Raw genomic sequence first — 24,531 nt, 5'->3', positions numbered from 1 at the left:
TTAAATACCCTTTATTATTCCAAATAAAGTTCCCAGACGACTCCTTTTTGGAGTTTTACAATATAGCCTCTACTCGGGCTTGAACTCAGGAAAATAAAGAATAAAACTTAACAACTAAAACAATATAGCCGAAGCCATCTAGATTCTAACAGAGTTGGCCCCTTAACGCTAACTAACAGTGAAGCTATCAAGGGCCTATATACGGCCGATCGTAAAAATAACTTTAGAGAGAGTATAGCCAAAAGGCTACCGCGCGCTGCATAGAATCTCTAGCTGTCTCACGAAGTCAGTAGAACTTCACAGTTAAATACTTCTCCTCATTTGCATTTAACCGCAATTCTGAAAATATGTTTTGACCAAAAGTTGTAAGCTGAAATTAAGGAAAGACAGGAAAGTAACTTTTAACTAAACATTAGCTGTTAGGAAAATTAAGATAAACCTTATAATGTAAAGAACTAGATCCAACAATTATGAATTTGTGACGAGCTAATAAAGTTGAGCTTAATATGGTTACCATTCGCTTATCTTTCGATTTTTTAGAATATCATTAATTTTTTCCCTTCCTGTGAGTTTGCTGTATATTTGTTACATGGATTCTACAGTTATGATTAATGATTCATCTTTTAAAATCATGCATATCAGATAGCAAAGCAACGTCACCGATGCTTCGAGAAATATCCTGAATTCTCGAAAGCCCCATCTGCTCTTGCAGGATTGCACGTCAGGTTTATTGAGTTGTCTCTATATACTGTCTGTTCTGTTTAAATATAACATTGTATACTGCGAAATAATGGCGAAAATAAAAACTGTTGTGAACCAACAGTCGGTAGATAAATAAAAAAATTTGTATTAGAGGAATTTGCAATGTATATTAATGCAGTTAGAACAAAAGGAATAGAATCAGAGAGTTTATTTTAAGAAGCTTTATTAAGGTAATTTGTAATAACAGTCATGTTCGCCAGGCTATACTTTATTCATAAATTGCACAAAATACACCATAACAAATGCTGCACGCAACAGCCATCATTGCTGAGCTTTTCTCTAGAGCGAGTATACAGCAAGCAGAAACAGCAATCCTTTAAGGTTACTAAAACGTGCCGCCGTATAGCATCTTTTAAAATTGCAATGACATTGAGCGATTTCCGTGTTCTATGATTTCAGTAAGCTCCATAAACAAAAAGTAGAGGATCTAGAAATGTGGACGGTCTTTCTCGCTAAAGCTGACTGCTTATCGCTCAGGAAGCACCATATCCAAAATCACAGCCTTTCAAATCTAAAGATGTTTACGGTCCTTGATGCTAAACATGATGGTTTATTCCTGGATTCTTTCCTAAAGTTGAGAAAAAGAGCTGTTTGCAGAAAAAGCGACGTTGATTGATATTCTATCTTAAGTCAAGGTGACAAAAATCAGATACTTGCCTTTCTTCCAGATTGGGAAAAACGCTGTTCCGTATTAGATGCCTCTAATACTAACCTTGTGACAAAAGCAGAGCCATGTATTCAAGATTCCAAAATTACAAGGCTATCTAGTAAGTATAATTACGAATAAAAATTCATATGAATACATACGTGTGGGGGGGTGTTAAAATAGATAAGATAAAATACTAAATTTAATTTGCGGCAATCACTGTAACTCTCCATTTTATTTTGATTATTTCCCCTTTTCACCCTATAAATAGTAAATGCTTGTAATAAACCTCTCTAAACTACATCATTTTAAAATTAATCTTTCTCTCGTGACACTTACATAATATTTCAGTCAACAAAAGTTTCAAATTTCGGAACTAAAACTTAAAAATAACCAATCAAATTAGAGCTTGACCGAAACTAAATCCTTCTGAACTTGCTTTTTATTTTCGCACGTCACATTTTCTCTCTCGCTACGATGGATAAGATGATTTGGGACTAGCTGCGATGGTTTTTTTGCGTTGTAATAAGAGAAGCTTTTATGTGTAGATAGAATAATGGACTTGCAAACAGACGTGGCTGAATTCGACATAGTTTTATTCTATGATAACTAATTTTTAGGACACATATTCTTCTTAACACATCAGCTTCAACTTTACAGATCATGTGACATGCATCCCACAGTTTTGTACAGCTTCATAGTCAAACAATAGACGATAGACAGCAGAGGCAAGCAACACGTCTAAATTAGCAGCGAGCGAAGCAGGAGAAACGGGTTCGCAACTCCAACTTCCTATGTGTACTTTTTCTAGATACTATTGTTAAGTGAAAAGCTAGATGTTTCCGGCTGTCGCAGGTAAATACTGCTTAACTATAGATTTTTGCCTGACACGAACGGGGACATCCTAGGAGGCTTGTAAGGTGGTAAGAGAAAACGCCTAAGACATCATAGACATTGAGAAAATTTCAAGTCTTAATTGCCCATCACCAAAGCGCGAGATATATAGTAAAAAAGTTTCTTTAATCTGACTGAACGAGAACCGTCCGCATTGCAAAATGATTGCCTAACAAAGCATGAAATGGATGAATTTGAAAAAACACAGCCCAGAAAGTTATTGTATATAAGCAATTTCTACTTTTAGAACAGAAAGGGTAGATAGCCATATTAAAATGGTAAATAAAATAGATTATTGCAAAATTAAAATTATTAGTTTCCTTTTACATCTTACACACATACATATATACAAAATATATTCTAATTTCCGTAACTTTTGGATCCCCTTATATTTCAGTCACATTCTGGATGGGGAAAAAAGTCTTTGAAAGCAATTTCAAGCGTTGATGACCAGTTAGAATTCCTCAAGTTTATATTCAGAATTTCTAAGAGTAGATGTTAATACAATTCGTTCCTTTACTGGAAACACTTTTTACTTTTAAAAAACTCAGATAATTAAATCATCTGTATGTCAGGCACAGACTTACAAAAATGCATTAACACATTTGGTTTATGCGCTTCGAGGCTGTAATGTGATTTTGCCTAGCAGTGCCTTTTATTCTGTTAAGAAATTGGGCGGAAGTAATTTCATTTGGGATTCAGGTTTAACTAATTGAGCGTTTTTGTAGTTTTCGTATCTGTGCATCGTAAGTATAAGAGCTAATGAATTTTACTTAACCTATCCTTCGTAATGGTACCCTCATAAAGCACACAGCTTGTTAAAGCTTTTGGCCTTTCCATGTTTTACGTTAATCAAGTATCTACCTACCTGTAATATGACTGCAACTTTACTGCGTCAATATGAAGGTTTTCCCGGTTAAACCAAAGTACAGGAAGCATGAAATCTTATATAAACTGAAATGACGTAAACTGAAAAAGCAGTTACCAGGAAAGACTTTCGAAAGTTCCCAGGCTAAATAAAAAAAGAATAAGCTACTAGATGGTACCAGATAATACTAATAAAAACAGTTAAAGCAAGAAGCGTATGATAAATGCACATCTAATGCAAACAGTAAAAACGTATCAAATTTAAACTTCTAGGATCGAAAATATAGTCAGCAAATTGAAACGATTGGATAAGATGGCAATAAAGATCTTCCTGTACGTTGATATGTCCGAGACTAATTTGTTAGAGATGCAGTAGACTATGGTAAAGAAAGATTTATTTCTTTCCGTGATTTAAACCTGTCAGGATTACGTCTGCAACTTCTATGTCTACCCACCTTGATGTCAAGGTCAAGTTTTATCGTGTGATGTACTGATGTGGAAGGCTTGAAATATGACAAGTATGCTTGGATGCTAAAACTCTGCTAAAACTATTCTTAAAAGTTGTGTGATCTTTCTGATTTAAAGTCATGTTGAAAGCTAATTTTTGCTTTTCCATTTTCTTTTGTTAAAGCGAAAGTCCTCTTTCGATTAATGAAAATATATACTGATGCAGGTCTTTAGACAGAAATGCCGTGAAACGAATTTGGGAAGAAACCTATAACTGTAACATAACTCACCAGTAAAATAGCTTCTTCAACGCATTTTCGACTTACCTTTTAAAAGCTGAGTCCACCACTTCAGTAGATTCCTATTACGTATTCTGAAAGAGCTTATTGTAGTTGATGAATCAGACGATTGAAAAATCATGTTAACCTGCTAAGTGTATACTGACATTAAACAACAGAAACCTGGAACCTATGCCCAGAAACTGCTTTTCTTATGCTCATTTTAGCTATGAAAAACCTGCAAATTGAGTTTTCCTCTTATGCTTAAGAAAATGCTTCTCTAAAATTTGACAAGTCTTACCCGACAGGACATAATAAATGAAATGCTTATTTTGAAAATAACAGCAAATCAATTAGTAAGTCTGAGTCTCCGAATACATTATTTCATTCGCTTAAAAATATCATTGATTGTAATCTTTATGAAAGAGAAGCTATCATATAATTTAGTCTGAAAGATTATGCGGGTTTATTGGCGATGTAAACTTCTAGTGTTAGTGTGTTTACTAATTTTTCAAACTACAGTTTATCTTAAAGCGAAAGCGCCCGCTAGAGGGCGAATGGATAAGACAGCTGAACACTGGTAGTTGCATTCTCGTTCGTATACCTGTGAATGAACTGGCTCCGTGGATCTTTAAACTGTTTTTCTCAATATAACATGAAAACGAATCCGTTTCCTTTTCCACGATGGCTTTCTTACCTTTACATGAATAACTCTCGTATTCGGCTAAAACAAACTGCGGTGAAAACTTTAATTTTTGAAAATGAGTAACATTTTTTAAGGCTGGAACGCAGATTCATTTCCCATCAGGAAACGATAAAAATGCTTCGATATATATAAAAGCATTTGTTTCTCATTTAACCAAGCTAGTTTTCAAGCAGAATAAAATTCTTATTTTATTTTATTTTTTTAATATTGGTTATTTTCCTAATACGTAGGCTTAATATTTATTTTGTAAAAGCACTTACTATAATATGTAGATACGTCCTCGAAATATTTTTTGAAATACGTGTTCATTGTGCTGATGAAAATCTGGAGCCTTTCATTTAGATTAAATGAAAAAAATTTTAGGAACTTAACGAATGACGGAGTCCGCTGAGAGTATATCCATTAAAGCTTTTCCGTGATGGATCGAAATGTTTAGACAGGAAGAAATAGCTTCAAAAAAATAATATGCAATTTCTCTCAGATGCTTTAAATTATGAGACAGTCATTAACTAATGGCTGACATGGTACATAAATAGCACATGCAAACTTAAAACTCCGTTGCAAAACTTTTATACGACCTTCTTCTTCCTAGTATTAAAATATTTTCATTGATATTAAAAGTGCTTTTATAACTTTCATTGCATGCGATATTTGAAAACATATTACAACTTTTCAAATCAGGATTTGTTGTAAATAGTTTGAATCAATTTTTGTCAACAAAATATTTATACATGCCAATGTATATATCTAGTGTTTATTATTTTGTCTTTCCTGCAAAGAAACATATTTTAATATTAATTCACCTGCGTTATAAAGATGTAATTACAATAGACCAGAAAATTTTCATTTTGTTTCTAACATTTTCAAAAATTGTACACGTTTTCGATTGTGGAATGTTCGATCTGATTTTCACTGGTTTTAATAATTGATGATTAAATATAATTCATCTAAAGAATTCAGCAAGATGAAACTGTTTCTTACGGTTACTGCTTCAACTATGAAATTTCAACTTATGCGGTATATAGGTGTAGGAAAAAAAATGTCGTTGCCCTTTTTATAGAAGCACAAAAAATACCACTCTCTAAATACCACCATAACTAAATTTTGTCAAGGAATGATAATATTCTAAAAAGTATCTATATTAAAATGAAGGTTTCGTTTAAGCAAGCTTGAATTATGTCGATGATAAAACCTTCAACCAGAACATCTACCAGTTATTAAAATTGTGCTTATACTTCTCGATGATGCTGGATGGGAACTGATAATAGACGATGTATAACTTTTTATTGACCACATTTTCTCCGTCCTATCTCCGTCGCAGAGGTATATTTGATAACGTCCCCAAAAGGTGGAGGTGTGGCAGTTTTTATTTCATCACGATGTCATTACGAACCTACCAATGGTCAAGCAGTTAAAACCTCAAACACTGGTAAATCGACCCTGGTTCAAATCGCAGGAAACGAGCTGGCTCCATAGAATTTTTATTATCTAAAGCGATGTAAAATATACAGTAGACGATCGTTTATTTCAAAATGAAATAATTATGTACGTTCTTTTGTAACCCTATATGCGTCTGACATCGGTAGTGTATTATACTTGTAGCTGGCTAAAAACTGACGTATTAAGCGGAGTGACTTTTGAAATGGGCTTAGAAAGAAAATTAAATTTGATTTTTAAGATTTGTTTCATTAAATTCGAAATTTAATCTAAATAAAGAAAAAAAAAATATATGACATATTTATACACATTTTACAAAATAGCTGTTGAATTCGAATATGTGTAAGCAAATTAGTTTAAAAGGTTTTCGAAAACTGGTACTTTTCTGATTTGAATAAAAGAATTAATGAACCTTCCAACTCACTGAAAAGTCCACCACCGGTAAAAACCTCTCCACGCTGATAACTCTACTCGGATTCAGAGATCCCAGTTAATTACCTGGGAGTTTCGTGGATTTTCCTATGTGTAATGTAAATACGAGACAGATTTTCTTAAAATTCACCCCGAAGGCATTCCTTCTCTTCGGCAGATAGCTGCACGTGTTTTGCCATGATCTACTATATAATCCGAATACAGTTTATCGGAAATGAATTTATTAATGTTTCTCCTCCTTCCATCTTGCGCTGAATTTAAGGATTTCCCTTTCGCAGAAAAGAAAAAATATTCAATGAAATTATCTGTGTCTGGCATGTTTGAGTAAACTTAGCTTCTGTGAACTGCATTACACTAATAGAATGCTCTTCATATGCATTAAATACTCTTCATACATAAAATTATTTCTCATGTTTATATTATCTTTTTTAGACATAATTTTTACAAATGTTTTAGATAATTATTTAATGCTTTGAGACTTTGTAAAAATGATCTCATAAATGGATCGGCGTGTTATTCGTGTGTGACTGCTTAAAGAGGTCTGATCGTAGTAACTTCACTTCACATGGAAATTTTTAACAGGTTATGACTGAAAACGGCATCTTAACGTTGATGTGACCACACAGCTCATTTCACTTTCTTTACTACCCGTTTTGAATTACGTGCGTGTAAAGACGATCTAGTATTCTAGCATTTTTAATTATCAGTCATCAGGATGCTAAGAATTGCCTCTAAAACTGTAAGGCAGTATTTACTTTCTAAATTTCATGTTCTCAGTACCGTTATTCTTCTTGTATATAAGTAGTTTGAAGAAACTTGAAATTCACAAAACTGTGCATTTAAAATATTAAAACATTAGCAACTGCAGAGCTCCAATAAATATTTCTAAACATCTTAGCCCTTTTTCTTTAATTTTCAATAAACAAGGGCATAGCAAAAATATCATTTTTAATCTCCAAACTACTAGAAAATTTTAGTAGTAACACTGCTAATAAGATTAACTACATCTAAAGATCTGTATTGTATATAAAGCCTTTTTATACCATCTTAAAAGAATGTCTTGCAATGTTTTGATTCACTGAATAATTTAATAAAAGGAGATGCTAGAACTAAATGTTAAGTAACTAATACATAGCAAAAGAAATCACAGTTGTAAAAATTTGCATTACTGTAGTTACGCTATAGTGGTTAATAGAAGTTGATTGTTAGTCCGAGCTCCAGGTTCTAGTTGCATTCCTGTGTAATGCATGGTTGTTTGTATGTGTCCCTCTTCTCGTTTCGCGGGTGCTATATCGGTCTATCCCTGTGGTGTAGCTAGGTATTGTCCTCGATGGCGAGACGGCTAAAAGACTGTCTTGTCACCGACTAATTATTTATTCCCGTCATTTTCGACTAATTATTCCCGAACAAGTGTCTCGCTAACGGATTATCCAGAACAAAATTTTGTTTTTTGAAGTTGAAATAGAACAATAGAAATTCTTCATAAAATACGGGAGTGAAAATTAAATATAAATAAATAATATAATACGTTGTCAGGATTAAGTAGCCTGTCTTTTAGAGGATAATACAAGTTATGGTATATAAAATTTTATGGACGTTCAAAGGATGGTAGAAGCAACTTGGGCACTTGTCCTCTTAGAATTGAATAAAAAATGCATTTTTATATCGATACCTTTCATAAGTCCATGTAAAGTATATGTGTTTTTGTTTTGTGTAATAATGCATTACATAATCTACTTTTAAAGCCCTAAACAAAATAATTAAACAAAAATTCACTGATGTAATTATCCGTCTCCAATATTACCCCCGCCCCGAGAAAATTTTTCAGTCCCACAGCTGAGGAAGAAGGTTCTGTTTAACCTCCAAAATTAATTCTACAAATTTACTCACGTTACGTCTATTCCCATTCTTTATTATTAGCTGCTTTAACATTTAACTGACTAATTGTTCAGAAAATTAACTTTTTCTGCACAGATTGCACTAATAACACTACATGCAACTTTAATAAAAATCTTCAAAAATATAATTCATCCGAGTTTTATGGGAATATTATTTACTGCGGTGATAAAAAAAATTTTTAATTGGGGAAGGTTGCTAACATTTAATGCTTCCTTTTTTTGCAATATCGTATATTTATTCTTCTCAAGCTTGGTTTATGTTATTACAGCAAAGCCTCGAGGGCTATCTGCCTAAGGGAAGGGATGAATTCGTTGAGGACTTTCTAAGGGAAACTGACTCGTATACGCTTACACATGGGAAAAACCACGAAAACGCACATGCAACCAGCCCGTTCGTGGGATTCGGACCTCAGACAGAACTACCAGTATTCAGCGACTTTACCGCTCAGCCACTGGTGGGCCTCTTCTCAAGCCCATATGTATATTATAGTGAAAATATTTTTCTTTACTTCTATTAATTTGATATATAAAGTAACGTGTTGCTTTTTATATAGATCATGTGTAATAAATAATAAATGAAGTATGGATAAAATTTTCTATTGCAAGTTATGGTATATAAGGTTTCATGGGCGTTCAAGGGATCATTTCCCCCTGGATTCGAGTAAACAATGTATTTTTGTACTGATGCGTAAATAACACATAAGTTTCAGTTTTCATGAAATAATGTATTCTAAAATCTACTTGTGAGTTCTCCAAATTAAATAATTAAAAATTGTACTGATGTAATTATTTGTCAAATCATAGCCCTTAATATCCACCAGAAAACGTTTTGCCGGAAGCCATGTAAGGTTTGATTAATTTTAAATAACTTACTGAAAGACGCGAGCAGTTAAGACTGATTGATTAGAATAAAATTATTCTTAAATCAGTAAGAGAGAGCTACTTGTGTTTTCCTTATCGACACTGCAAGCATTGCATACAATGAATTTGCGGATGAATTTTTCAACTGAATTGCCAAACGATAGTCAGTAGCAACGTTTACTAATTCATCAGAACTCATCTTAATTAAAATATCATCCGCTAATAGAAAGTGGTTTGAACGGAATTTGTTTCATTTTATATAGCCGATATCTCACATTACGAAATGCAGCTGTCATCAAACAGCTTATTGCAATCAAAAGAGTAATTATTTTTAATCATTCTCCATTTTCGCCAAATTTCAGACCTGCTGACTATTTTATTTTCCTTACAGACAATTTTCTCCTTAAATGGCATAGATTTGAGAGAATTGAAGAAGCTCAGAAGTCTGTAACGACGGGATGAAAGAGTGAAAATTTACAAAGCAAAACCAGGAGCTCTACGAACTTGCCAAGAGATATATAAGGTCAGGCTTAGTATGTGTTAGTCTCAACAGCGATGAAGGGGCTTTTTTTCAACTCCCGACTTCTTACGCACTCGATATAGAAAGTATAGACACTGTGTATGTGCCGTCGCTAACTGCCTAAAAAGACTTAAGCTCTGAGATAAGTCTGATTTGAAATAAAGTCAGATTAAAGCATATAATGTTTTTTGTTTTTCCCTTGAGGTTCAATACTATTTCATTCTGTCGTAAACAACTGCTAGAGATAATCATGTTATATTAACAAGAGTGATATTTGGAACGTTATCTGTTATATTTTAAACTCTAATCCAACTTATGACTTTGGTAAGTTTATATTTGACTGAATTCAGAACTTATATGTTTATTTAGAGCTTTCAGTTAGATTCGGAGTAGTTGTCAAAATGCTTGAAATTAACTGTCGTATTAGCAAGAATGTCTGCTTCAGCTTCATGTCTGCTATATATTAAGCTTTAACCCAAGCTATGGTTGTAACAGGTTTGTTCTGCATCATTTTAAACCCAAAATATTCGTTTAAAACTTTATTGTAAATGGCAGAAGCGATAATTCGCCAGAAGACTAGGAAGGATTGGGAATTATGAAATGACATCAGTTCGATTTTACAAATTTAATAACAATAAAGTATTTAAAAGCATTATTATTCTTCAGTGCTTCACTTTTTGATTCAAGATTTGAAAACCAAACTTTAGTAATACCAATATTTTAACAAAAAATTATGTGCAGAGTTCAAGAGAGCAGAAATTATTTCCGCTAGTGTTGTAGATGAACAGATTTGGATGGGATTGCGTTACGGCAAGGGCTACTCAGGCTATCTGACTAAGGTCAGAAGTGCCTTAGTGGAGGCTTAGCTGAGGAAAACTGGGTCGCATTTAAATTATTCAGGGGCACGAACAAGAAAACTTCCATATAACAAGCCCGTTCTGCAAATTTAAACTACGAGTGTTCAATGGTTTTACCTACTTGGTTATAGATAAGCGTGCATTTGGTTTAAAAACAGTTCCAAAAGCTTTGAAATCCTAAATCATGAAGGCCAGCCTTTATTTCAGTCTTTTAACTCTTATCTCTAGACAGTCCATTATTTGTGTTAGGCAAGTTTTCACGTTTCAGAACTTAAAATTTACATTTAAACAAATAACCACACAAATAAGTTACAGTAATTGAAACATTTATTGGTAACTAATAACTTCTAAGTACACAACTAAAAAATTACAAACAAAACATCTCCTACTTTCAAGAAGACAAAATACTACGTACAGGTCAGCCACCATCAGCCAGGACATATCAAGTAAACAAAATATCTCACTGCTTACCTATAAAAGAGAATAAGTCCTAATGAAGCTCAAAAACCTTACTTATTAAGGTTGATTTAATTTCACTTACCCTCCAGGGCTCCATAAATCTCCTAGCCGAATTTATATACTCAAGCTAAGCTTCAAACTGTTGTTCGGTCACAAGACTTTGACTAGTCGGCGGAAATGCCGATGAAACAAACCGCTGTAAGCTGCTTTAGCTCATTTTACATGTCCATAAACTATTTTTGTTGCTGTATAATAGCACCTATCTTTTCTTTTATACTCACTTAATTTGCATGGCTCTGAAGTGAGTAAAGATTTTTAGAAAATGAAAACAAAAAGAACAGTAGATAATATATATGCCAAATATTAGCTTGTTTGATATGAATACCTTCCCTGAAATTAAATGTGCGATTTTAAAAATTGACCGCGGTCTAAGTCACACAATCTTGGTATTAAATTAGTTTTCAAATCTGTGCTTTTCATACAGTGTGTTACAGTTTAATACATGGAACTGTAAGGCAAAAGCTTTCTTCTCTTAATCTCACCCGGAATGCTTTTTGTGGTTCTTTTGAAACTTGAGATGTTACAGTTGCAAACTTAGAAAGATAGAATTTTAATTCTTAAAATAAACTTACTTTTTTTAATTTGGAAATTCTCCCCATTTACATTTTACAGATAGCCAGGCATCTCATCTTTTAATTAGTGCCTTAGTTTCTTTGATGCACCGATTGCATAAAACAGGTGGCCTCGGATGACGCATATTTAAATTCATAGCTTTATGAAAGCAAAATATGTAAAAAAATTGAATACTTTTAATAACTAATAATTTTAGCACGATAACGCACTATCTCGAAAAAGGTCTCGATGTTTATCGCAATAGTTCAATGAAATTATTTTTCTCATGTTCCTTTAGATAAGAAATTAAGAACAGCAAGTAGTATCTTTTTTTTTTAATTGTTTATTTCTTTCTTAGATTTTTAAGATTGCGTGGGTGCCCTTTGACGTAAAATTATCAGTCTTCCTGTGAGCTTTCCCTCTTTTTATTTAAACAGCTGTTTAAAAATAATAAACGATATTTCTGTTTTTATGACTTGCGAACAGAAATGCACGTGTCCTTATTGCAAGCATTTCTAACGCATCTACTGCAACACCCAAGCTAATCGAAACGGTGAAGAAAAATAATATTGAATCGGTGAGTTCTTATAATGTATAATTTTACAATGCAAACAAGAGATCTCTGTATGCTGCATGCATATATTGTAAATTCTTTTTGTTTTTCATTATCAAGTATTTAAAAAATATTCAGTGGTGGATTATGTTGATTAAAATTTGCTTTTTTCTTAGAACAGTTACTTAAGAGTGAAAAATAACTAAAAATGGAAGCATCAAAGATTTAACAAATTATTAAACAAAACATTAATTGCTGAAATACATTCAAGTGAATTTATGCCATTCTAAAAGAAAATTTCCTAATGGGCTACCACTGATATTCTCAAATTTTCTAGTAGATTTTTCAATGCGAAAATTTCTTTATTTATGAGATATTAAAGAGGTTTCTTTGAAAGAATTTGTAAAGAAGAGAAATGGGATATTAAAGAAGGTTAGTTTTATGTTTGTATAAAATGCATTTTTACGCAAAGTACTTACGGTCTGAAACTGTACTTACGGTTTGTAGTTTTTTCATACAGGTAAGCTGATTTTCATACAGGATTTCAGTTTCATTTGCTGGAAATTGGTTGAACAGTTTAAAAATTGTAATTATTTTATAAATTTGATTTATGTAAAAATGCTTCTTATTTCTTTTACGTAGTTTAATTTAAAAATCAGCTTAGGTAATTAAATATCATGTGAGTTTTATTTAACTGTATGTTGGTTACATTTTTTTACTGTAGCAGTCAATGCGTTAAAACGGAAAATTTCGTATTAAAATACAACATTATTACAACATAATACGTACAAAAAGGAGCCATTTCATTTTTTTTTGCAAAAAGAAGTATGTCTATGAGTTATTCGAAATGGCTCCGTCCCAGATAGATGGGAAAGAGAGGTTCTAATAACAAAACAGATCCACAGGAACAACTGGATTCTTCAATATGCCAATTTCACCACGTGAAAGGTAACAATAATATAAAATAAATTTATTCATATCATAACTGCTTTCAGTACATGAATTCTATCTTAATTATTTTGAAAACTATATAAGCACCAGCGAGATTTCGGAATAAAAGGTGACAACCAACTTTTCTTCTTACTTTTACCCTTTCGAAAGATTCACGGGACAATAAATCCCAAGATACTTTTTGTAAGCATTAGTGGAGAAGATCAAATCTCGAATGTAACTACTTACGAATGCAATTACTTACGTTTACTCATGTTTACCGCCATTTCTAACCTAACCTAACATTTTACTACATTGTGGTGAACATGTTGTCACTAGTTTTGCATTTATAAATAGTGTTTGCGATTTTATTTTTAACAGTTGGTACTTTTTACGAAAGTAAGTCAAGCATATTGTTATATTATGTAATTACTCACTTATGCTGTTGTCTGATATTCATATATGTTTGCAGGAAAATATATCCTACACTTATAAGTGGAATCTTTTATCCCAGCAGTCTCATGCGAGCTTTTTTTTTTTTATTTTAGTATGAAATGAAAGAGAAACCCTTAACTTTACGAGATTTTGAGGAAATTGGACAAAGTTTAAAATTATTCGAAGATGAAGCCGACTCTTATCACTGCAGCACTGACGAAGCCATTTTTTCGTTGTTCTTAAAAGTCCTGTAAGATCTAGATATTAAATAAATATTCTTGTTGTCCTTTTCAGTTATACCTGCTAGGATATATAATTCCACTTGAAAGATCTGCTAGGATGATATGTATAGGACTAAAAGTCAAAATAAGTATTGTTTAATTATGAAGACATGTATTTAATTACAGAATGTGATAATAGCAGATAAATCACACGCATATTAGTTTTAAGACAGTAATAAAAATTCTACATTTAAAGGAGTTTAATATTTGTAAAGACGCGTTTTCATGTTTTTTTTTATGAGAGTAGGAGTTTTCAGTAACTCTTTGTTCTTCGTGAAATTTTCAGGCAAATGTATGAAGTATTTTGCATTTAACTTATTAAACTAAAATAAACATTTTGCTAACTAAACACTTGGCTCATGTAAAAAGGCCTAATTTGGAAAGCCACAGAATACTCCTAACTTGTTCAAATTATTCCCACAAAATAAATAACATAACTACTTGAAATTGTTTCCATAAAATTATCTACCTTAATTTGAGAAATTTACATTTCAAATCACGTGTCTAGAACTAGCATTTAAGAGTTGTAAAGGCAATAACTCCGTTTCCAAACATACTGTATATATTATGTAAGTAAGGATTAAAAATAAAACTTGACAAACAACAGAAAAAAGAGATATCGGTTTTATGATGTTACTTACGAAAGCAAACTTTAAAAAAAAAATTTCACTATTTATAGACACTAGCTTTAATACCATATGAGTATTTTTTTTTCCTTTTGATGGCCTTGCACAAAAATTATTTTCACGATTACATCTCTTTACTATAGTGACAAATATTACTTTCATCTATAATAACTGTTATTTTTTGCAGTTCCGTATTGAAATCTACGAGCGAAATACATTTATTGACTCTTTCACTGATATAATCTTTCAGCTTCACATGTTTCATATTATACTTTTGGTGAACATTTTTGACTAGAGAATTCTCTTAACTAGGAACGGATAATTTTATTTGCTTTTCGTATCATAACTGAACCGAACTGCTTGGCAAATCATAACAGCCCATTTCTCTCAATACTATAAAACTACTGAGGTTTGTAGTTTTTCATCATATTGCTAAAATATGTATTTGGATAAAAATAGTATGCAGTATCTTGACCTATTAACTAAAATTGCAGAGTATATAGCCCTTTTACCTGTTAATTCCATTGGATAGAGAGCATTAAATAAATATTCTTTATTTGCGCAAATCATGGGAACGGATACTTTTAACTATAAATCTTACGTGCTGCTAAAAATGTTCTTCTGTGTTCACTTACTTTGGAAATGGAAATGCTTCCAGAACTTGTTTAAAGCAGTACCTTGCATAATTAGAAGCAGAAATGTCCTGAATGTTGGCTCGAACAATTGACTTTACTCACCTTTGGACCTGGACTAAAATATTGACTTCTTCAGAAGGTAATAGTTTACGCGTATTTCCACTGTTGCACTTCAACAGTTTTTCGAATACTGACGTCATATTAGTGTTTCAAGTTCGTTCTAAAACTTCGGTGCCAGTGTTATTAGGCTGCATTTTTTACGTGCCTGAGATATCCTCCGATGATGGTTACTAATTTTGGGTATTTGTTCAGAATATGCACGTAATAATTATTCTATATAAGATGTAAAATATATTTATTTAAACTGAAGAGTAAAAATGACTTTAATGCTGTGTTTGTGTTTCCATTTTCTCCTGTAATTGAAAAATAAAGTTTTAGATTAAAAATAACAGTGATCTTTTGACTAAAGGCTTTAACTAAAATTAGTATAGTTTTACAATAAATTAAATGTATTAAATAGTTTATTGATGCGTTAGTTAACTGAAAAATCAAGAAAGATCCTTTAACTCTGGGGACTTTTAGTTAAATTTTAGACGAGACGTTGAAACCATACTTCATAAATAAAACAGGGTGTTACACATATAAAGGAGGAAAATGCTGTCACCTTAATTTGCAATTTAAATTACATTCCTGCTATCATAAGCAAAATGTTTAATAGAAGAGATATATTTTATTTAGAATATGAATACTCATAGCTTTGTAGAATATTAAATGGTCGCTGAAGTTCAGAAGAGATTTTAATATTGAGGTAAGGGGTTGATCACCTGAAAACGGTACTCATCTTTCTAGAATATTTCATGTAGTTGTAACGTTCGAAATCCATGCAGTTTGCCTATATAGAGAGAGCTTGAGTATTAGATATTCCTTATATCATCATAGCATTTAACTTATTCGAAGAAAGAAAGCTTTTACTTATTTTCCGGATGTATTTTTGCTTGTTTAAATTTTCCTTCTTACGTATGAATATGTGATACCTTTCTCTATGAGCGAACCCATTAAAGCTTAGCTTGAGTATCTCATTATTCCCCACTTGCAATGTTATGTTCTGGGATTTTATTACCTGGGCTTTCCTTTAACTGCTATTTTTCTGTGTGTGTGCAATATAATACATTACCTTTCTTACTCTTTTGACATCACTTGTGTAACATATTACATAAACTTTTTTCACATTTCTGTGTCATATCAATACATTCTACCTCAGTTTGCACAGATTATGTACACACTATTTCTCGCTTTGTTGAAACCAGTGTGTTGAAATCTATTTTTCTTTACATATGTATGTAAGCTAAATGTCAAATACAGAACTTTTAATGATCTGTTGACCTAATGATTGAACATAGTCATAACAAAATCAACTCTGTGATTTGCAGTGAAAAATTCTCTAGCATTCTGTACCAATTAAGTAAAATAGTCCAAGTAACTCAAAAAAGAATGGTTTTAAACAGAATAATTATTATCGAGCCCTTGATGTTACATTTTCAACACAGATAGTTTACTCTCCAGGTTTAATATGTGTTAAGATCATTTTTATTTCAATGACGGGCAAGTAGACATATTTTCATTACAACAAATGACAAGACAACAAAGATACAAGACATTCATTTTAAGTGTTTCGAAATTTTAATAAATAAATAACTACTTACATATCATCAGAATCGTCATGGACTGGTGAAATTCAAACTACTTAAAAAAATACAGACCATTTCAACGTTTCACAATACTGTTTTGTGTATTTTTCGAACAATGTGTATGCTAAATAGAATATTTTGCTGTACACTGGTGAAAACTAGTCTACGAAAAAATTTAAACTGCTATGCTGCAGAGTGGCGTGCAGCAGAACTATGATGGAAATGGTTGAGAAATCTTTAGTAAGGAAAACAAATGTTCGTGCTTCTCAGGCATCATATTTTGTTTACATAAACTTCAAATAGTGAAATAAAAATTTGAGTTAGATTTAAGAGTAGGCGCAAGATTAAGTATAAACTTATTTGAAAGACAAAGGCTTTATAATTCATTCTTTCGTATATAACTCGCTAATCTACGTCCAGTTACGAATAAAATTAAGACGAGCATAATACTCCATCATATCTCATCTTCATCTAATATAACAAATTTTTGGAATGCATGCACCTTTTTATACTAATAAAAAGGGACAGATTTCTGCAAGATGTTATAAAAATATTACTTGCTTCATATCCATTCAGTAACAAACTGAATGAATAGACAACACAACAAATGAGTCAAATATCACGAGTTGTTTACATATATCTCAACAAATTCCTCTCGAAATGCTTAAACACTTTCGGTTTTTACTATCCTCACTGGATAATCATTAAAACATAGTTTGCCATTTGAAAGCCTTAAAACTTTCGAGATCACTAACTAAATAACGAATCATTTAATCACTACTTATTTGCTACCTTTATTACTCTTTGTTTTCTAATTAAAGAAATTGAAGAGACAGTGGCAAACATTTTAAAGAGTGGAATGCTTTCTTTATTTTTGAATTAAATACCATAAGTTGAAATCTTTCTTTCTTAAAGGCGTTTTACAAATGAAAAATAATATTTTTGAAAGTTTCTCATATCTACTGGAAATAAATAATACATAATAATAATAGTCAGTGTCTATGAAAAGATACTGACGATTTTCTACAAAAATATATGGAGCTATATATTTTTATGAAGCAGTATTCAAAAATATTTCATTTTTATTTTATATGAAATTATATAATTAAATATTCTTAAATGCATATGTACCTAAATGAGGGTAAAGTTTCCATTAATAACTAAATTTTAATTATCACTCGTGAATAATTACTTATCAAAATTAATATTAAGTTAAAATTAACTTTTCTTTCTGAGTCTGTTACCTTTTACAAAATTCGTGTTTTTGTTTTATAGTATTTCTGTTTTATTTTAAAGTTTATTAATTTAACAACAATATCCAGATAAAAAAATTATCTACGTCACGGAAAAACTGATCCATAATTGGTTAATGCATAAAAATGTAGCGTAAAGATGAAAATATGATTTAAAAATTTTTTGCATACAAGGAAGTTTTATATTAGTTAGACTAGACATAAAATATTAAGTAAACTCTATTGTCATAACAGAAAAACATTCAAATTTGAACAAAAATTAACTAAATTTTGAGTTATTTAAACAATTTTCAAAACTTGTTAATAAATTTATATATATATATATATATGTACAAGTATTAGAACTGAATATAGAATTATTTTAATAACAATTACAAATTCGTTTTTACCAATTTAGATTTCAAGCATGCAACATAAAATCGTAAACATGAAAAATGGATGATTTGTGCTCTCCTGGTAAAATTTTAATCCTGGAACGATATCTCGAAACTCATACTTAATTATAACAATGTAAAGGAAAATGCAAATATATTCCTACGTGATTAGTGTCTTCCTTGAAATTAAACAGAAAATTATATTTTAATTATAATTAATTAGAATTAATACTAGAATAACAATAAATATCTACAGTGAATAATGAATAAATATCTGAAACGTCAGATAAATCAAAAGAATATAAAAGTATTTTATTGCTCAGGATTTTTCTCTTAATGCACATTCTGTTAAAATCTAAAACTAACGCAGAAAGATTATGCTTCTTTTGAAGTATTAACTTTCGTGCTATGCATTCCAACGATTAAAGGTGCATTAAAAAAACTCACTGTTATTCATGGAGGAATCTTTTAAAATGTTATACTCGCGCAATATGAAACGTGGCAGAATTGGAGTAAAAATTAAAATGATGCCTTAAAAGCCAGCTCATGATAAAGATTGCACTTAATAAATCTAAAATATTTCTCAACCTCTTCTATCACAAAATTCCAAAAATTGACAGAATTTTTCACTACAAACTATCTTGCAATCAAAACTATTCAGAGAAATGCAGTAAGCTTAACCATATAAAACATTCACTTCTATTACATTTTCAGTGTTGAAAAACATTTCAATGTGAAAAATCTTTGAAACAATATTTAATTATTTACAAATGATTTAGGATATGATCCTAATACTTCAACATACATCAAGGGAAATCTCGTGGCAAAAGTCATTGACAAATATTGTGATGAGGTAAATGGCATGGATTCAGTATCAGATATGGAATTACTTAACAATTGTTTTAGATATGACAAATAAAGTTATGTGAAACAGGGAATGAAATCACTGAATAATGATGCTAATTCTACATTTTTGGTGCATCTGATTACTAAGACCTCAATCTTTCTTAGAAAGTTGCACATATCTATTGATTAATTTTGAGATTATTTTACTTGTGATTAAGAAAAATAACACATCGCATACAAATAATAGTGAAATCAAAACAATACCATTGCCCTAGTAGAAATTAAAATCACATTTTCTAAGGAAAAGTCAATAATATCACATATATTTTCGTCACAAAAATAACTTGTAGTTTATTCAGCAAAAGCATAACTAACTAATAAGCATCATTATACATACCTACGCAGCCAGCAAAATTGAATGTGTAGTAATTCAACAAATCCGCTGCAAACATGTGAAAGGAAACATTGGAACAAAAAGCTTTGACTTACGCGTAGTATGAAAATTTTACAGCTTTCACTGCTTGAACTACTGTGACAGCACATTTCAAATATGCTTGCGAAAATCATTTCATGTATAACGGTTCCGATCACAATAGATAACATATTTACATCACTTTCATATATGAACAGCAACAGAATGATCACTGGAGTGACATCGCTCCGATTTTCTCTTTCTAATGTCAGGAAGAGCATATCGTAGCTTTTCCCAAAACCTTTTGTCACCCCACCTTAGAAAAGTGCTAGTCTTCAACCACAGTCTCAGTTCTGGGTCTAAATCACGCTGGGCCAGTCGCCCAATAAGGATCACAATAAGTTTGTGTTTATAAGTTCTAAGTACTTCGTGATGTGCTGATTTGAATTCATAGCGGCACCACTCACTGCGGATGAAGTTCTCCGATAGGATGACAATAGTTCTCCGGGAACTCTCCATGGCCTCAATGATGGCATCAGATAAATACCCGCCAATAGGAAGGTCCCTATAATGAAGGCACAGTCGGAAATGGGGATTCCCACATTCTAGCTCTGCAGCAAGGACCTGCCCTACGAAGGCTTCGTCTTTCTTACTATAGGACACGAAGGCATCGAAAAGTTTCTCGTCATCATTGGAGGCTCTTCCTTCCGAGCTGAAAATACGTACACCATACTTGGAGAAAAACCACACGCTCATCCGCTTTCGATATACGAAAGTAAGTATTATTGCTAAAAGCAAAATCACAAAAAGAAAACCGACTAAAATCAACACTGGCATAATATCGTTTACTCGGAATGATTGAATATAACCAGGTGAAGAAGCGGTGAAATTAGTACATGACGTCATGTTGAATTCAACCAAAGGCAGTGTGACTGTATCATTGTACACACAATGCACGCTGTACACATCGTGTACTAAATCACTTCGTGACTGCAGCCAATGTGTGAAATCTCCAACAAACTGGCATTCACAAGCCCATGGGTTATGAGACAGCTGTATATCGACTAGTTTTAAGTTTTGGTTTAAATTCCACACCTGGAATTCTGTAATGTAATTATGATCTAAATGCAATACTTCCAGTGATCGTAACTGTGTGAAAGTTGTGTTGCCAACAACCGTGATTCTATTATATGACAAGTACAATTGCCGTAAGTTCACGAGACGCTCAAATTCATAGCCGTGCAGCATGGCGATGAGATTATGTTGCAAATACAATGTCTGTAATGACTTGAGACCATTGAATGTTCTATTGTTTATCACATGCACATTGCTATTATTCATGAATAAAACGCGCATGTTTTTCCTGCCAATAAACGTGTGGCTTGATAATGATGGAATATCATTTCCATCCAAATATAGTTCTGTTACATCCATTGGTATGCGACGGGGCACAGAAATGTGATTCTGAGAACTACAGTCTACTATATTAGTATTCCAGCTCTGATCGTAGAAACACGTACAATTCTCAGGACACACCATTTCACAGTCACAAGCATCAAACTCGCAGCAGTGGCACAAAGCAAAGCAGTGACTTTTATAACGACAGAGGAACTGAGAGGAATGTGCATGCACGATTGACACAGCTGTTCTTTGGCGATTAAATGATAACTGGCAGGCAATATCTTCTATGTCTACCATCCTCGGATACTGTCGGGATTCATCATGCGAACCAATGCGTTGTATCCATTCCATATTGCAGTCACACAGATAAGGATTTTCAGAAATCGAAAATTCAGGGAGTGGCTTACGGTTTCGAACTTCTGTTAACCTAAAAGCATTTACATCCAAATTTTCTAGCTGATTTCGTGTCAAATCCATTCGTGTAAGGTTTGGTTTACCCATGAATGTAAAAGGATGGATAACTTTTATGCGGTTGTCATTTAAAAAAACTATTTCGATTCCGTTTGGCAATGATGAAGAGTCTATTTCAGTTATATGATTAAATGAAGCATCTAATGTCCTCAGTTTAAGAATAGCTTCCATTTCAAAATAGTTGCCAAGCAATTCTATTTGATTGTCGTGTAAATCAAGCCACTGCAATCCAGCGGGCACTAACGCATAATCGAACCATTCAATTCGATTTGCTGATATGTTTAACATCAGTAAATCGTGCAAATTGCTAAACAAACCATTCACATCAGGGAGAAAGTTAGAATCTAATCTCAGTGCATGAAGATATAATATATCATCAAAAGTGCTCTGTTCTACAGAATGAATTTCATTATTGGCCAAACTCAAAATTCGGAGAGATGGTAAATCTTCAAAAACACCTTTTGTTAAATTCCCTATCTTATTACCACTAAGAACTAAACTATATAAATTTTCTAGGCCTAGATAACTGGCATTATGAATATCCGAAATTTGATTATCGGATAAATCCAAACTACGAAGAAGCTGCAATGACTGGACGGCAGACGGTACTGAAGAGAGTCTGTTCCCCGCCAAATTTATCTCCATCATGGCACTATTGTTTCGAAAGGCATCTGGGTGGACATAGTTAATATCGTTATGACTTAATGACAGCATGTTAAGGACATATAAACCGCTGAAAGTGGTAGGTGTGACTTGCGTTAATCTATTATTATTCAGCAACAACGTATGTAGCTTATAAAGGGAATAAAAAGCATGATCTGATATCACTTCTATCTCGTTGTGGTCCAAATGTAAGACTTGGAGGCTGTACTGACTTCGAAATATACTGGAATCAATTTGAGTGAGACGGTTAAAACTGAGATCCATTGTGACAAGGCGTATCAGATCTGCAAAAGTATCGGATCCGAGCCAATGGCTAGTGATCTCATTATGGCTAAGATCAAGAACAAGAAGTTGTTGCAATCCTGTAAATAAACCAGGAGGTAAAACACTTATAGAATTGTTTTGAAGGTATAATTCATTTAGTTCCTCACATGGCCTAAGTACAAGGGGTGGCAGAGCAACTATTTGATTGCTAGATAAATCTAGAATTCTAAGTTTATCCAAACCATGTAATGCGGATTCTTCTGCTCTTGAAATAGAGTTATGATCTAAGCGCAGCTCTCGAAGTTGATTGACAGCTGCGAAGCCCTTGTTTATTAGCACCTTTATTCTATTGTGTGATAAGCGAACATGCTGCACATCCACTAAACACAACACATTATCACGGTTTCCTGTTGATAGACCTACGCTAGATATGTCAGAAAAGTTATTCAGAGTCAAATTCAAAGTTACTAATCGTCGAAGTGGACATAAAAGTGTCTGGGGTAAAGCATCTACGTTGTTTTCACTTAGATCTAATCTTTCCAGTAACTGCAACTGAGAAAAGGTTTCTGCTGAAAGCTTAAGAGAATAATCTCCATTCTGGACATTCCTTGATCTGACTGTCAAATTCGTTAGTTGAGAAACACCATTGAAAGCCATAGGAGGAATAGTCTGCATATTGCAGTCTTCGATTGCAAGTTCTCGTAAATTTTTCAACAATCCGAAAGTATTATTCACTAAGTTATCAATTTCACCATTAAAATGCAAAGAGGATTTAGGATTATTATTTTCCTTATTTCTATCACATGTTATTCTTAATTCCACAATCTGATCAGGCTGAATAGATGAGAAATTTCGAAATATATCATTCACACTCTGTACCATGCAATTCAGAGAGATTTCATCAGAGCTGCCAGGAATTGCTTTATTTACGCAATAATCATATTCCCTATCGTTCTCACTAAAAGCGTTAATGCACATAGAATAGAAGATGAAAAGAAGAACCGATATGGTTCGCGGTGACATCGGATTTCTACGCATGTCTTTCAGCTGTCAAACAAAATGGGAAGAACACGGTTTGAAATCTTCAAAGGCACTGTCACGCTTTCTAATATTCCATCACGTATCCAGGAATTAAATGAAGGCCGGAGGAATGCAACGGCCGGACTAGAACACTTGCATCACACATGGGTTAGTGGATGGCAAAAGCCAAAGCTCGCTGTGACTCGAATCAGTTTGCATGACTGACTGGTTTTGTGGTGGCTGCTGCAAGTCGTGGTTGACAGCACGTGGAATTTTACTCCGCCCACTGCGGATTTCAACCAATAGCAGACAAGGGGCGAAAAGCCATTCAAGTTGGAAGAGATGCGGGTTCTGGTTGAAGTCGCGGCTTCTTCACTCACAGTTCTTTTTGAAGTTTGGAAGAAAGCTTACTTCCGTCTGCTTGGCTTTCAGTATCCCCAGCACCGGATCGAATCCTATTTGAAGAGAAAAACAGAATGAATAGCGTTATTCGTAGCAGCGCGGCAATTTCGGCGTTCCTATCTTCACGGTTAATTATAACCACCTGGCCTGTGCTATGCTCGCTTAAAAACAGCTACCACCTTTTCGGAATCTTACACAGTATTTACAATCGTAACATCTTGTAATCTTATCACAGGAAAAGCCATAAAAATAGTAGCAAAGACGCTATTGTGAAAGCACTCTTTTAATATTGACCAAATGTATGGAAACAGTTTGACACTAAACGTGATTTATAAGTACAATTGACAAAAATTGTACGAATTTGGATTTTCAAAGATGAAAATTTGTCAAAGAATAAGAGGCAAAAGGAAATCATTTTACACGTAATACTATACGCTATGAGGAATGAACATGACGAACTTTGAAAGTAAACCAGTTAGACTTCATTACAGATTACTGAATGATTTTGTGATTATCTGATTACAGTTTATATATATATATATATATTAAAATCACACCATCACTTATTTTTATTAAGTCATTTTTTATTACTTTGAAAGGT

At 32.7% G+C, this 24,531-nt stretch overlaps 1 pseudogene across 12 annotated transcripts in view; it reads right to left on the bottom strand.

The window, feature by feature from the left end:
* Positions 1-908: 908 nt before the first annotated feature.
* The window catches only part of LOC118194988 (toll-like receptor Tollo pseudogene), a 549,242-nt pseudogene continuing 525,619 nt past the window's right edge, over positions 909-24,531 (bottom strand). For 11 of the 12 annotated variants that reach the window (XR_015039121.1, XR_015039127.1, XR_015039126.1 and 8 more), the window contains one exon: positions 16,798-23,983. The product of XR_015039121.1 is annotated as a toll-like receptor Tollo pseudogene, transcript variant X4 (transcript). Of the gene's footprint in view, positions 1,331-16,797; positions 23,984-24,531 lie in introns of those variants that run through there. The other variant, XR_015039118.1, reaches the window with a different exon arrangement.

This window comes from Stegodyphus dumicola, chromosome X2 (genome assembly GCF_044657685.1).
Source record: "Stegodyphus dumicola isolate Sdum_Otavi_A_Nest chromosome X2, ASM4465768v1".
Taxonomy (NCBI): Eukaryota; Metazoa; Arthropoda; class Arachnida; order Araneae; family Eresidae; genus Stegodyphus; species Stegodyphus dumicola.
The sequence above is the reverse complement of the archived record's forward strand: the minus strand, read 5'-3'. Positions and strand labels throughout refer to the sequence as shown.